Below are 6,000 nucleotides of genomic sequence, written 5' to 3'. Positions count from 1 at the left end.
TCTTAATGTCCTAACTATGCTGTCAGTTGAAAAAAGACAAAAACAAAAAACAAAACCAAAACCCAAAAACAAAAACAAAAACTATCTTTGACTTAGCAAAATTACAGGCTTTTCATAATTCATAGCTACATAAATAATTTTTAACTACAAAAGCAATGTGATTTGGAATAAAAATTTTAGTGCATAGTTTAGAAAAAGTTTAGAGCATAGTTCAAGAGTGGTAAACCCCATTGTCTTTGGGCTCTAGCCCCTGGAACAAATGTAAAGTAGAAAAATGCCACTGTGAATTCTATTGATGCTGTAGTTAAAGCTAATAAAGTGTCCTTTGAAAGATCTGAAGTGGAGAATAATGTTATAAAATGTTTTAAAAATGATAGTTTGAGAGAATGTACTCATGATGAGCTCTAGTCTTTCTCTAAGTTCTTCATCTTATGCATATTGCAAAACTGATCTGGTGTATCTCCACACCAAAGAGTATCAAGTTCAAGATGGGTCTTTCTGTAATCTTTTACTTCATCTACTCAGATGAGCATGGATCATCTCAGCTAGTCACCTGCAGAAGTGTCTGGCAGGGGAGTGAAATGGATGTCTTTCTTGCTTGAAGGCTTCCCATTCTCTCAGATGGGTTTGCTTGGAGCTCCCTTCATGTGATTGGTGATGGCAGTGGGGACCACATCTCTCCGTCATAGGGAAAAGGTACCACTTTCCAAGATGGATAATCTGAAATATCTCTCACACTTTGTCCTTTGTAGACCTCTCCTTCCTTCCTTCCTTCCTTCCTTCCTTCCTTCCTTCTTTCTTTCTTTCTTTCTTTCTTTCTTTCTCTTTCTTTCTTCTTTCTTTCTTTCTTTCTTTCTTTCTTTCTTCTTTCTTTCTTTCTTTCTTTCTTTCTTTCTTTCTTTCTTTCTTTCTTTCTTTCTTCCTTTCTTTCAGGATTTTATTTATTTTTTTGTCAGAGAGAGAGACAGAGAGAGCAAAAGCAAGGGGAGTGGTAGGCAGAGGGAGAAGCAGGTTCCCCACTGAGCAGGGAGCCCAACACAGAACTGGGTTCATGACCTGAGTCAAAGGCAGACACTTAACAACTGAGCCATCCAGGCACCCCTAAATCTCTGCTTTCATAGGTTGGGTAGTAGGAAGGGACAGCAAGAGCATGATTGGAGTGATAACTAATAGGACCTGAAAAGGATAGCTGTCTGCAGGTTTTGTGGCATTGGTTATAAGGTGGACCACTTGATGCTTCTTTGTTCTCAGCTTTCAGCCCAACGTGCTAATTCAGGTGTAAAAGGAACTATCACATTTGATACATTTTAAATAGCTTTTAATGTCATATAAAGCAATAAAACTAGCTTGGTGTCTGGTAGATCTTATAGCCCATCTTTCTGCTTTAAAGAAGCACAATCTCTAAAACATTTTAAACAAATTAGAACGCCTGTAATCCTTTCAGAGAGCCAGCTTTGTGTCTTTTGGTAATTGATGCTAGCATTTTATCACTGCTATCAAGGTGTCCAACTCACTTATGACCTCTCTCCTTTAGATTATAGCGTAAGCCCCTCTCTCTGCCTTCCTCAGTGGAGGAGTAAAACCACCCATCTTCATATCCCAGTCCAACACTTCATAAATGTGAATGTAGTTGCTTTTTAACTGAACCCAGGGACCAACCCTTACTTCCCTCCTTCCTTCCTTCCTTTACATCTATCACTCTTAAATTTTTGAGTAAATGCATTTTGTGGGTATATAGTCATCTTTGCTAACATGCTACATACTTTTAAGGTCTGGGTTATACTTGTGTCTTTTATTTTCACAAATGACTTCTGAGGATTGCCAAGGCAAATGCAAACATTTCCACCTTGAGGAAGAATATCCTTAATATGGATACTTGCTTGAAAGATCTGATGTATTTCGTGAGTTTCTGGGAACTCGCAATATTTTGTTATATATTTGGGGACAAAAAAAGATCTGGAAAACACAAAGAGGGAGGTAAGTAGGGAAAACATGAATTCAAGTTGTCTCCAGGAAAGCTTAAGAATGGAAGGGATGAGTAAAGTTTTATATTTTGGTGGGAAACTTAATGGCCTTGGTTGGATTCACTTGCACATTTAATATATATAATATTCTGTATTGTATGGGCCAGTTCCTGGGAGTGGTGGTGAAGAGGCTGGCTTAGGCATGAAATAAAGTGCTACGCAAGTTACCATCATGGACCAAATAATGTTAAGGTCAAATTGCTCAAGTGCAGGTAAGTCACAGGATGGAGATGTGAAGATATCTGGGTAAGTTTCATGCATCTGTGGCACCTGACCTGAATCTTTAAGTCAAGTTTGGTCAGGGAGAGATGGAAGTGGGGAGATAGGAGGAAAGAAAAAGCTTCCATATAAATGGGAAAACATGAGCTAGGCACAAGTTGTAGATGTTGGTTGGTTCTGGTTCGACGAAATTAACCTGGTGTATGGCTTCTCTAATAGCATCATTTTCTGGAGGAAGTCAGAAGGAAATCATCCAGGAAATCTATGATGAGATCATTAAACATTTCACTGAAAGATACCATTGCAATTAATTTCATTTGCAATATGCATGCTTATGAATCATTATATTTGTTGGGATGTTGTGAAAAGGTCAAAACTAATTATATATTTGTTATGATGAGCTTAAAATTCTAGCTGTCATTTGTTATCTTGTCTCCCTTGAGACAATGTAGACTCAATTCCATCCCTACATTGGAGTTTTGAGTGTCATTTTTTGAAGCTTTAATGAAAATGTTTCTTTCACCACTGTAACTTGGTTTATTATGCTTAATGCCACCAAATTACTTTTAAATCTTGGCATGGCTTTATTAAAAATTGTTTCATTTTAATTTGCTGCTCTAGGTACAGAATTCATCATGAAGACAAGGAAAAGCAGCCTGACTCTTCAGAGATATCCTGGAAGTAGCTTAATGACAGATCTACAAGTACTGAAGACATTATCAACGCATTTAAAATTCTCTGTGATGTTGGTTACTTGAAAATCTTTATCTTGTGTGTGTGGGTCTTTCCTGAAATTGTTATATTTCTTGGTCTCTTACTGAAAAATTTACCAGCATATGTTCCTTGTGGGTAGATGGGAATGTAAATCCTAGAAAACTCAATGGAATTCATAGTTGTAGTCCCTAAAAATCAAGTGAGCCAACAAAATTTCACCTTTGAAATCTGACTTATTCAATTCTAATATTCTCAAAGGCAAGGACTATATCTTCTTTAAAATTTGTGGCAGGTGTCTACATGGCATATCGTCAAAAGGTTGTCATTCATTATTCAGCAAGTCTTTATTACCCACTATATATAAGAGGGTAAACAACTTCTACAGAGTGATTGATATTTAAAAGATATAGTTTGATTCACCTTCTAGAAGCTTATAATGAACTGGGAGTTTATGATCTAATGGTCTCCTATGAGGTTGCTGGAACATGATGAAGCTTTAGATGTTTATAGGAACTAACACATTATGCCATTTCATATGTTTTAATTATGATCTGAATGACTTGCCTTAGGAACAAGAAATGTTCAAAGAGTTATTTCAAATCAGTAATACAGCTAGTCTGTACATTTGGTGGAGAGTTCATTTTATTAACTATTAAGGGTTAGAAATGACATTTTACTATTTAAGTACCTTGGCAAGGCATTGGTATCCTTCAATATTGCTTCTTGGAAACATTAATAGCTATCTCTCTATTTATTCTATTAAATGATAATGGGAGATGACTAATTGCCCTATGATACTCCTTTAAAAGTTGGGTCAAGAATTTGTTTTAATACAAATAAAACAAAAAAATTAAGTACATAAGTCCATTTAGTGCTGTGATTAAGAGACTCTGGACTCTGATAGATTGAAATTAGAATCTTGGTTCTTCAACCAACAGGCAGTCTGCCTTTGGGGAGCTACTTACTCCTTTTTCTTGCAATTTCCTTTTCTGAAATAGAAACAATAATACAGAGTGCCAACTTCATAAGGCTGCTGAGGGGACACTGTAAGATCAGGTATGTTTTGGGGGAAGCCTGAGTTTGGCCAACAGTACTCAGAGTTAGGAAGGGAGTGTGGTTGTGATGATGTGGTTGGGGTTATGTTGCATCGTTTGCCACTTTATAGTTAAGTGACCTTGGGCAAGCTGTTTAAGCCCTCTGAACCTCAGTTTTTAACTCTGTAAAAAATAATGTTTACTTTAGGGTTGCTATCATTATTAAATGAGCACATGTTGTGAAGTACATATAATGCAACTGGATTCAGCACATCCTTTTTAAATGATAGCTGCTATTACAATGATTAACATCTGATAGCATGATTTTGATATATACTAGGAGCATAATCCGTATCAAACTAAGACAGTGGGATCTATCTATCTATCTATCTATCTATCTATCTATCTATCTATCTATCTATTATCTATCATCTATCTTTTATTTATATGTACATCTATCTATGCCTATATATGTATAACCTTTCTCATAATGTCCAAATGAAATATCAAAGTCAATCGGACTCCTTCCAGATTATCCTGGATTACTTAGATGGTGGATAGTGGTCCCTTGCCTTCCATTTGGATGAGGCTTCTCTTTTGCCATCAGTAGAAATTTCAACTTTGTTAGTAGAGCTCTGTGGCTGCCAAGAAGATGAAGTCTGAGGACCAATGAGCAAAATATCCTATGACTTATTGTCCACATTGGGGTGTTTTTGTGAGGGCTAGGGGGCTACTTAACCTATAAGACTTCATGATTTCAGGCTTCATGCAGAATTGTTCAGGGCAAACTAGGACATCTGGACATTCTATGAATGAAGAAAAGGGGATGGGAAATGATGGGGAAAAGGAAGGAAAAAGCATATGAATTAAATAAGCAAGCCAGACAATACATGCCCACAAATCCTTTTTGGAGTCTCAGTTAACTGACTAGGCTGTGTAAAAACGAAGTAACTTCTTTAATTGGTTATCTTGTGGGCAAAGCTTAAAAGCAACCTCTCTGGTACACTTGTGACATAGTATGAGGATGCTCATCTGCAAACCCAACCCACACACTTCTGGATTTCTAAGTGTCAACTTGTCAGTATGGTTTAACGTTGGTCATTTCTTTCCCAAGACTTATGGGACTTTGAGTTACTACTTGTAAACATAGCATATATGTCCCTACTCTGGTGGATTTACTGTTCCTATTTTGTCCTGCTTTTTTCCTCCACACAGCCATTTTTTAAGAAATGTGACTGGAAAAAATTTCCCCTTGTATACAGGACTAGACATGAACAAAACTGAGAACTGATTTTGCCTTTCAAGTCCCAGCCTCACTTTTTATTACCTCCTCCTCGCCCTAACAGGCTTCTTCTCCAAGCACTCCTTTACATTAGGTGGAATGGCTTGTTTGTCGTAGCCCTGTGCACTCGTGACACTCCTCTGGACATCCTTGATCAGTGAATACCTGTTGCCTTCTCCTTGCTCCAAGCTGAAGGAGTCAACTAATAAATGCCTTGAGCAAGTAGAATGTAACTTGAGTCTCTTTCAGACAATGCTTCACTTTGTTACCAAACACATCGCCCCCTCTGACGTTGGAGAGAATCTGGTGGACCCTATCTTTTGGGACTGGTAGACTTTATGTTTCTTTAAAAAAAAAATCACACTGCATGGATAGCTCCTAGAAATACCTTTCCCAGAACAGTCACTCTTACATTATTCCTCCCTTGAAATGACAATCCCAGGATCTTCTTGATTTAGAGAGAGGAGAAAACTGTAAGAGACCCTTAACTATAGGGAACAAACTGAGGGTTCATGGAGGAGAGGAGGGTGGGGGATGGGCTAAATGGGTAATGGGCATTAAGGAGGGCACTTGTGATGAGCACTGGGTGTTATATGTAAGTGATGAATCACTAAATTCTATACCTGAAACCAATTTTACTTTATATGTTAACTAATTAGAATTAAAATAAAAACTTGACATAAAAAAAGAACATGTTTAGTCTTTTGGATCAGGCAAAGGGTTAAAT

This window comes from Mirounga angustirostris, unplaced genomic scaffold (assembly GCF_029215605.1).
Source record: "Mirounga angustirostris isolate CCGP_5_RB_7025 unplaced genomic scaffold, mMirAng1.0.hap1 SCAF_1, whole genome shotgun sequence".
NCBI lineage: Eukaryota > Metazoa > Chordata > Mammalia > Carnivora > Phocidae > Mirounga > Mirounga angustirostris.
This window is presented reverse-complemented; position numbering follows the sequence as displayed.